The 10,701-nt window shown below is 43.3% G+C and overlaps 1 pseudogene; it reads right to left on the bottom strand.

Annotated features, from left to right (window-relative positions):
• Positions 1-7,698: 7,698 nt before the first annotated feature.
• On the bottom strand, positions 7,699-10,497 carry LOC105481457 (serine/threonine-protein kinase 24 pseudogene; annotated as a pseudogene).
• Between the last annotated feature and the right edge of the window lie 204 nt (positions 10,498-10,701).

Here is a 10,701-nt window from a genome sequence, read left to right as displayed (position 1 = left end):
AAAAAATTATTTGTTGAGATGGGGTCTCACTTTGTTGCCCAGGCTGCATCCTATTATTTTTGTCTCCTTATGGTCTCCCACCACTTAACTTTTTCCCATAACTATGGCTCTGAAGTTAACTGATTGCTACTTATGTCACCCCCACTCCTGCCTAATCCTGCTGACAAAAATGTAATAGCTCTTCCTTTAAAAACTTCAGGAGGTAGATTCCCTTTTACAGGTCTCTTCTGGTACTCGTTTCCCTCACAGTATTAATCCCAATTTTTAGTTTTGTAAAAATTGGATCTGACCTCACATCAACAAAATGCTTCTACTGAAGTCATTATAATCCTATCAGCAAGGTGTAGTCAATCAGGAGTGGACACTAACATTGGGAATATCTGGGTGCAATGATCAGTTTGTTCTCTTCAACCTTCTTTGCAGGAGCTGTTTAATTATACTAAAATTATACTAAAGGGACTTGTCTATCTCAGAAGCCACAAATTGGCTCACTTCTATTGCAGTAAATGATAGTTATACTCCAAATATAATCTGTGCTCCACTCAGGTCTTACTGCTTATATATCTCCTTATATACCTTTTTAATATAAGAAGACCTTATACCTCCTGCCACACACCACCTTATCCTGTGTTTTCAGGGTAATCATTAAAGGTTTAAAACTACCATCCTTTCTGTGACTGTGTCTCCCAGAGAACACCCAGAAGCCTCCAAACTGAGGCAAACACAGGTTATTGAAGAGAATTTCCAAGGGAATAATGGATTCCCTTTTTTTTTTTTTTTTTTTTTTTTTTGAGACTGAGTCTCACTGTATCACCCGGTCTGGAGTGCAGTGGTGCGATCTCAACTCACTGCAACCTCTGCCTCCTGGGTTCAAGCGATTCTCCTGCCTCAGCCTCCCAGGTAGCTGGGATTACAGGCATGAGCCACCACACCTGGCTAATTTTTGTATTTTTAGTAGAGACAGGGTTTCTCCATGTTGGCCAGGCAGATCTCGAACTTCTGACCTCAAGTGATCCACCCACTTCAGTCTACCAACGGACTGGAATTACAGGCGTGAGCCACCGCCCCTGACCTGGATTCCCTCTTTATGCTTGCACTGGAAACTGCAAATCCCATAGTGGGCATAATACAACTAGAATGGTGGTCTGAAACTTGTCTCTAACACTAGCAAAAGTCATAAATGACACACTCCTGCTCTGAAAGCCCAAGAAACTACTCAGAATTCATTAACTAGAGTTGTCATGGGCAATCACATAGCCCTTACTTTCCTCTTCCAGCCAAGAGGGAGTTTGTGTTGTAGCAAATATTACTCGTTTCACCTATGTAAGTACTACAGGGAAAGCAGAACTGTTTGTGAGTGTGCTAAAAGAAAAAGCCATCTGGTTGTCTCAAATAGACCTGGTTGCATTCTGGGATATATTTTCATTGCCTGGGTTTCATAATCTAGGTCCATAACTTCGAGACCTTTTATCGATATGTTTATTTTATTTTATTTTATTTTATTTTAAGGCGGACTCTCCCTCTGTTGCCTAGACTGGAGTGCAGTGGCGCCATCTCGGCTCACTGCAACCTTCACTTCCCGGGTTCAAGGGATTCTCCTACCTCAGTCTCTCTAATAGCTGGGATTACAGGAGCCCACCACCACGCCTGGCTAATTTATTATTATTATTATTATTTTTTATGTTTAGTGGAGACAGGGTCTTGCCATGTTGGTCAGTCTTATCTCAAACTCCTGACCTCAAGTGATTGACCTGTCTCGGCCTCCCAAAGTGCTGGGATTACAGGTGTGAGCCACCACGCCTGGCCACGATATCCATTTCTGATAGCTGCTTTTCTTAATTACAATTAAGATTGCTGATACTATCTTCCCAGAGTCCTTTTATATTGAATTTTTACCATACAGCCATTTTCATATCAGAGAATGCAACAACTCATCCTGCAGCAAGCTGGAGGGACTAACCTCAGTCCAAGTACAGACTACATTCTCTAAACCAGCTCCTGATCAGCAATGGGGAAAATCTGGGTATCATGGAGTAACATCCTGCAGCCTGACTTTGTCTGCCTTTGACCAAAAGAAGCAGAAAGAAACAGCCCCTCACATCTGGGAACTAGTGAGATGTTCACAGCTAGGCCTCAGCATTGGTACAAGCTGGCCTGGCACTCAAAGCTAGACTCAAGTTATTCTCCTATTGGACATTAAGGATCTTACAAAATATCAGTGCCAGATAAGTTGACTCTAAGATCGTGATAAAGTAATACAAAACAAGGCCATTTCATAATTATGTCTAAGCACAGACAAAACCAAGATCACTGTGCAGACCACAAAATGCCAAACATTTCCTTCTCCTTGATAAGACGAGTGACTGCTGCTTCCTTTCCAATTACCGCTTCAGTCTTGCTCAGTTTTCCCTCCCTAGAGGTAGGACTTTCGGATATACCCAATGATAAACTTGTCCTCACTTTCTGACAGCACTAAATCTAAAGCAAACCCTTGCTGCTGCTGCTGCTGCTTTTTTTTTTTTTTTTTTTTTTTTTTTTCCGAGGCAGAGTCTCGTTCTGTTGCCCAGGCTGGAGTGCAGTGGCATCATCTCGGCTCACCACAACCTCTGCCTCCTGGGTTCAAGTGATTCTCCTGCCTCAGCCTCCTGAGTAGCTGGGACTACAGGCACGCACCACCATGTCTGGCTAATTTTTGTATTTTTAGTAGAGACATGGTTTCACCCTGTTGGCCAGGCTGGTCTCAAACTCCTCACCTTGTGATCCGCTGGCCTCAGCCTCCCAAAGTGCTGGAATTACAGGCATGAGCCACTGCACCCGGCCAGAACCCTTGCTTCTTTAAACCCTCCTGAATCACCCAACCAAAGCCCAAATCCTGTAATATGTCTTTTCTAACTCCCTCTTACTGAGGTGCCCCATGGTGTGTGTTTTGCCCTGTTGCAACAAGTAATAAGCCCAACTTGTTCAACTACAGGTGTGTTCCTGGTAGTCTTTGGCTGGAGGGCAATGACACTAGAGAACTTTGATGGGTGCCAAGGGCTGCTAATCAGATTCGTCTCCAAGACAGTGAAGGAAATGTTTCAGAAAGCTAGACCTCTTCAAGAGGACTAACTTAAGGCACCTTACAGTTTTCTAGCTGCCTTGAAGGGTGTGACCTACTTGGATGACCTTAGTCCACTGGCAGATAACAAGAGGAAGAAGTCTATTGTTGGGTTTGATAAGATTTGGAGGTCACTAAGGGAAGGATAATGTTATTTTTTGTTTGTTTGTTTTGTTTTGTTGAGACAGACTCTCGCTCTGTCGCACAGGCAGTGGCGTGACCTTGGTTCACTGCAACCTCTGCCTTCTGGGTTAAAGTGATTCTCCTGCCTTAGCCTCCCAAGCAGCTGGGAATATAGGCGCCCACTACCATGCCCAGCTGTTCTTTTTTTTTTTTAAATTTTTCGTAGAGACAGAGTTTCACTGTTTTGGCCAGATTGGTCTCGAACTCCCGACCTCAGGTGATCCGCTTGCCTCAGCCTCCCAAAGTGATGGGACCGCGCCCAGCCAGGGAAGGTGAATGTTCTTATAGAAGTCTCAAAACTCAACTGAGTTATGTCTTCTAGTCAGACAAGCCTGCCTCTCTCTTCCCTCTGTCCCATGTGCCTTTGAAGTCTGGCCTACCCATATCTCCAGGGTTATCTGAGCAGGCCTCTGCCCTCCTGGAAGCCCTGCTACTCCTGTTTTGTGTCAAGGACTCCAGCCCTCCAGCCTTGGGGTTTCACTTGTGTTATGGGGCGAGGCTGTAGTGAATCAGAACTTCCTTGGGCCTCATGCCAACAGAACCAATCATCCTTGATATATCAGGATAAAAAGAACCTTGGAAGGTAATTTTTTCTCTCCTAGGATTCCAGAAAGGTGACTGAAGGAGAGGCAGTATGTTTCCATGATGAAGTGTGTAATAACACAGTGACCTGAATAATAATTTATACCTGGGATGGGATGCAAATGGAGAGAATTGTTCGAGGAAGGCTTTACAAAGGAAAAAGAGTATTGTGTTGAGTCACGAAGGATGAGGTGGTCAAGGGGTTGGGGGGCAAGCAAAAGGAGCAGCATTTGCAAAGAATTGCTTGAACCTGGGAGGTGGAGGTTGCAGTGAGCCAAGATGGTGCTATTGCACTCCAGTCTGGGTGACAGAGTGAGACTCAATCTTAAAAGAAGAAAGAAAGAAAGGAAGAAAGGAAGGGTGAAAGTCCAAAAGGGACTGGATCACAGAAGCAGTGCCACAGGGTTTTAACTTTATAAGTGGTATCATCTGTCAAATAATTTTGACGGAAAAGCCACATGGTCAGATTTGCATTGCAGAGAAAGAAATCTACTCTGTTAACACAGATACATCTTCCTGCTTTTTCCTTTGTCCCCTTAGAGTCAATTTTTAGCATAGAAGCCTAAGTGATCTTTTTAAAACATGTCTTATCATGTTATTCTTTTGCTCAGAACTCTGGCTTTACTCAAATCTTGGTTTCTAGACATGATTTTCTTCTAAAAGGAACCAGAGTCCTTAGATAAATGGTGGATTCTAGGTATGAGGCAAGGAAAAATGCAAGATTCAACATGGAACATCTTGTGCAAGAGTGTAAGAAAGTGCTCAGAAAATCATAGGTATATCTATGTCAAAAGGACACAGAAGCCAGTTTGAAAGGGCTCCCATTAAACAAATCTGGAACAAATTCAACATCAACATAATAATAGTAGTAGATTGTAACTCACTAATTAAAATAGAAATACGTGAGTCCATACTGATAAAAATGAATGAATGATTAAATATGAGAGAAGAAAAAACTCTCCCTTTCAGTAGAAAGCTGACTAATACATGTAGAAAAATGGCAGAGTAGAAAACCACCATTTGACAACCATGAGGTAAAAATTAACAATGAATACTAAAACAATTGGTTGAAGTTTGTTGTTTTTTTTTTTTTTTTTTTTTTTTGACACAGAGTCTCGCTGTCACCTAGGCTGAAGTGCAGTGGCGTGGTCCTGGCTTACTGCAGCCTTGACAACCCAGGTCAAGCAATCCTCCTACCTCGCCTCCCAAGTAGCTGGGCCACAGGTGTGTGCCACCACACCTGGTTAATTTTTTCTAGAAATGAGGTTTCATGATGTTGCTTAGGCTGGTTTCAAACTCCCGAGCTTAAGTGATCCACCCATCTTAGCCTCCCAAAGTGCTGGAATTGTAGGTGTGAGCCACTGTGCCCAGCAGGTTGAAGTTTTGAGGAGGAACAGGATATTTACACAGGCTTAAAGCATTTCTTCACAAATCACTTATAAATTGCAAATGGGAAAATAACTTTACAGTGGAGACATGTGGTCATCATTACCTTAACCAAGTAATCAAAGTTAATATCCTCAATGATGGGACAAAGTGACATCGTGCAAGTGCCGATGTGATGCACTGAGAATGATGGAACATCACTTCTGTGCTGCCATAAAAGTATAACCTGAGTGATGAGGAAAGCTTAGACAAACCCAAATTGAGGGATATTCTATAAAATAGCCAGCCTGTATGCTTCAAAAATGTCAGTGTTATTTAAGTCAAAGAAAGGCTTAGGAACATTTCTAGATTAAAGGAGACTGAAAAACTGTGACAACTAAAAGCAGGATCTACATTAGATTCTGGATCAGAGGGAAACATGCAATAAAGGACATTAGTGAGACAGCTGTCTAAATATGAATGTGGACTGTATATGAAGTGGTAATGCATTAATGTAAATTTCCTTATTTTGTTAGTTGTTACGTAAGAAACTACTCTTGTTCTCAGGAAAATGCCTGCTGAAGTATTTGGAATGAAGGGACAGGATGTCTCCAATTTACACTCAAATGCTTCAAAAATATATGTAAGGAGAAATAAGGCAAATGTGGCAAAATGTTAACAATTTGCAGAATCTGGATGAAGGATAAATGAGAATTCTTTGTACTATTCTTACACCACTTCTGTAAGTTTGATGCTATTTCAAAATAAGTTTTTAAAAACCCTGCAATGGCTCCCTGTTCTCCAGAGTAAAACCAAAGTTCTTAAAACAGCCTGCAAGCCCCTGTGTTATTTGGCTTTTTATCACCTCTCTCACTTCTTCACTCTGCTTCTGGCACTTTGACCTCAATACTGCCCTTAGAAAGGCTCCAAGCACCCTGCAGAGTTCAGGTTATATCCTCCTGCCCAGAACACTCTTTCTTCAACTATCCCCGTGGCTTATTCCCTCATTTCCTTCAGGTCTTTGTTCAAACGTCACTTTTCAGTGAGGACATCACAGATCACCCTATTTAAAATTACATTCCCGGCTGGATGCAGTGGCTCATGCCTGTAATCCCAGCACCTTGGGAGGATGAGGTGGGTAGATCACCTGAGGTCAGGAGTTCAAGACCAGCCAGGCCAACATGGTGAAACCCCGTCTCTATTAAAAAATACAAAAATTAGCCAGGTGTAGTGGTGCATGCCTGTAATCCCAGCTACTCGGGAGACTGAGGCAGGAAAATCACTTGAACCCGGGAGGCAGAGGTTGCAATGAGCTGAGATTATGCCGCTGCACTCCAGCTTGGGCCACAGAGCGAAAATAAAAATAAAAATGCATTCCCCACCCTCCTTCCAGAAATCCCTATACCCCTTTCCCACTTTGCTTTCCTCTATGGCTTTTTTTCACCTTCTAATATGTTATATGCTTTATCTATTTTTTTTGTTTGTTTATTGTCTGTCTACATCCAGTAGAACATAACTTCTAAAAATTGGTTAATTAGTTTTAATTTTATGAACCAAAACTAAATAGAAACACAAAACAAACAAAAACCCCAAAACTGTTAGAGACTTTACATTTTTTTTTTTTTTGGCCTGTCGAATATTTACTCCACTGTCATTATCTACAGAAGCAATTGGCCAGTTTGTACACAGTGATTCCTTATGCACACTGAAATGGTCTCTGCAAAAATGACATTATATACAAATCTGTACACCCATCCTCCTGAAAATTCTCCAGCTCCCACAGGAAGTTATCAACTCAAAGCAGGATACTTGAGTTTTCATGTCTTTAGTTGCCTTATCATGATCCCAAATATACATTTCAGGGTTGTTTTAGTTTTTAAAGACACTTTCCTTGAATATGTGCACTATGGTTAAAATTAAAAAACAAAAGTAATAAAATAAAATGATCGCTGGAAGGAGCTGACCCTCCCCACCCATGTGGGAGACTTCATCTGGCTGCGGCACAGCGAGGACTGTGTGTGTCCCTGGACAAGCGTCCGGCATTGGTGTGGCCCCCGGTGGCGCACCTCTTCAGTGGAGTCAGCGAAGGCTCTTGTTGACTTTTAAAAAGGAGGAGGATGAAGAAGAAAAAAAGGAAAAACAAAACCCCAAATGCCAAAGGAATTTCAGTGGGATGAAGTTTCTCCACCACTTAGAGAATATCTGTGGAGCTGCTGCACAAGCTGGGCCACCATGGTGTCGGAGATGCCGGGACACGCCTCCTCAGCCAGGTAGGTGACCCCTCGCAGCTTTTCAGTGGACCCCAAGTTCCTTCCGCACGCCTGGCTCTTCTCTTTCGACTCTGCAAACAGAGGAGAAATAATTGTAGATAAACACTGAGAGAAAGTCCTCTTTGGGATGTCTTTCATCTTATTTCTGTCTACGTCTTATGGCTACAGAGCTCCATTCTCAAGCTTCTTGGGATATTTTTCTCAGACTGTAAAGATCCAGTCCCCAGAATCGCTGCCCCCCTGAGGCTTGGCCATCTGTTTCCGAGTTGGAATCCTTAGAGCTGGAGTCTTCGTGGCTCTGCTCTGCCTTCCATCTCTTATACCTGTCGATGAGCTCAGTCAAGTAGGAAGTTTTCTTTGCATTTCGTAGTATAAACTTGTGCTTAAATAACTCCTTAGCAGTGGATCTAAAGCTCCGCTCCTTATTCAAACAGGCCTCCACAAACTCCTTGAGGGGTTTACTGTAGTTTTCTTCCAACATTGGTAGGTTGTTCTTTGGAATGAGGAATAAAACTTTCGTGGGATGCAGCTTGGAATGAGGTGGTTCCCCTTTTGCAAGTTAAATAGCTGTTATGACCAAGGACCAGATGTCTGCCTTTGAGTCGTAGGCCGACTATTTGATGACCTCGGATGCCATCTAGAACCAGGTGCCCACAAAGGTGTTCCTTTTGATCTGGGTGTCTGTCAGCTGGCCGGCCATGCCAAAGTCCGCCAGCTTCACCTCGCAGTGCTCAGACAGCAGGACGCTGGCCGCTTTAATGTCTCTATGGATTTTCTTCTCCCAATGGAGGTAATCAAGTCCTTTCAGTATTTATCTTAATATAGTAGCGATCTGGGTTTCATCTAACGGGCCAGGTTCTAACAGATCTAGTGCGGAGCCTCTATCAGGATGTTCCATTATTATCCATACTTTTGTATCCTTCACACATCCTTCATGTATCCATAATATTTGGTTACGTATGGACTGTCACACTGACTCAACACTGTGATTTATTGTTGAATGTCCTCTCTCTCATCTTCAGCTTCTTTCAGATTAATGATGTTTATGGCAACCACTTTCTGAGTCCGACTGTCAATGCCTTTGAACACCTCGCCAAAGGAGCCTTTCCCAATGTTCTCTAGTTTTGCAAAAAGGCTTTCTGGATCTGCCTTTAGCTTCTGTGTGCCGGGCAGGCCCGACTGCACAGGGAGTGAGCCGTGGCGCTCAGGACGACCACTTCCTGGACAGGACGGCCGGGTCACGGATCCGCGAGAGCCGCGAGGCCCGCGGGCCGCGCACAGCCCTGGGGCGGCAGGGCCGGCTCGAGTCAAAGGCCACCCCGGGCTCAGCTGTGGGCGGGCGTCTCCCCGCACCACGCCGGGGAGGGGCTGCAGGGGGCGCAGGGCCTCGAGCAAACTGCAGCTGCTGCTGGGCTGGAGCTGCTAGGCCTGGGCCCGCCTAGAGCCTTTTCTAACTCCCCCAGGTGCAACATTAAATGCAGAATCTCTGCCTACTGGGCTCATATCTATTAATCTGACCTGTTCCAACCTTAAAACAGAAACTTTTTGAGGGGAGATAGAGTTATCTGTTTTGTTCGCTGCTGAATCCCTAGCATCTCAGAATGTTGCCTGTACACAGTGGGCACTCAAATGATTGCGGACTGTATGGATACTGTTATGCTTGAAATATAAGTTGCAGAAGAATAGGCAATAATAGCTAATACTTAATAAAGCATTTATTATGTACCGGGTAGTGTTTTAAGTGCTGTACATATATTATCTCATTGATTTTATACAAATAATAGAGGTGGATATCATCACCACCATTAACTCCTCCTCCTCCTCCTCCTCATCATCGTTTCCATGTTGCAGATGAGGAAGCTGAGGCAGTGAGACATTAGGAAAACCAAGTAGTCTGGCTTCAGAGTCTGTTTTATTAGCTACTGTGGTGTCCTGTCTCTCTTGTGATATGACCCCTTTTATAGTATGTTTAAAAGCCTGAGCCCGCTGCAGTGGCTCACATCTGTTATTCTGGCACTTTGGGAGGCCAAGGTGAGAGGGTTGCTTGAGGCCAGGAATTTGAGACCATATGGGCAATATAGTAAGATGCTATCTCTACAAAAAATACAAACATTATCCAGGCGTGGTGGTGGATGCCTATGGTCCCAGCTACTCTGGAGGCTGAGGTGGGGGGATTGCTTGAGCCTGGGAGGTAGAGGCTGCAGTGAACCTTGATTGTGCCAATGTATTCCAGCATGGGCAACAGCCAGACCCTTTCTCGAAGGAAAGACAGAAGAAAGAAAGAAAGAAAGAAAGAAAGAAAGAAAGAAAGAAAGAAAGAGAAAGAAAGAAAGAAAGAAAGACAGACAGGCAGGCAAATTTATGTGATGTTTAAAAACATGTAGTATCACTATGCAAAATAATACTACACACTGTTAAGGAATGCCCACATATGTAGTGAAAGTATAAAGGAATGCATGGGAATGACAATGAACAGGTAATCATTCGTAGTTGGGTGGTAGTTTTTAAGTTGGCAATCAAATATAATTAAAATTGTCCTTCAAAATCTCTTAAGGAGTTGTCAGCACAGATGATTTTTCCTCCAGCATTGGACCCTTTTGCTGTTTCTACGGTTAAGCTCCAAATTCAATAGCTGGCTTGCTATTCCCCACCAATTGGCCTGGTGGGATGCTCATACCAGGAAAGGGAGAGGGAATGAAGACAGCTTGGACCTTCAACAGATTAAGGGTCTTTTAGTGTTAGAAACAGGGACAGAGCTGCAACAAGTCAATCAGCTCAGCCCTCTCTGTGGGAGGACAAGTAAATCAGCAGAGCCATATGGCTACCTAGGCCTTTGAGTTTCCAGGCATGGATGGCTCATAACATCCCGTGATAGCCTTTTCTGGCGCTTATCAATTCCTATTGTCAATAATGACTTATTTATATCTAACTTACATCTCCCACTGCGATTTCAGTCAATTTCCTACTTCTCTGTAGATATGGAGAGCAGATGGTCAACATTCTCCTTATAACCTTCCAGGGAATGAAAGATACCCATTGAAGCCTTCCCAGGTGACAAATGTTTTCCTGACAAAAGAGTCCCAATTTAATTTTCTAGTCAGTTATTTCATTTGTGCTATGTTGGATTTTTAATAAAACATACAGTGCTTTTCTTTGAAAAAAATAACACATGCAGATGATTATAATTCTTACAGTACAAAAGCC

This window comes from Macaca nemestrina, chromosome X (assembly GCF_043159975.1).
Source record: "Macaca nemestrina isolate mMacNem1 chromosome X, mMacNem.hap1, whole genome shotgun sequence".
Classification (NCBI taxonomy): Eukaryota; Metazoa; Chordata; class Mammalia; order Primates; family Cercopithecidae; genus Macaca; species Macaca nemestrina.
Note: the sequence above shows the minus strand (reverse complement) of the source record. Positions and strands in the feature narration are given on the sequence as shown.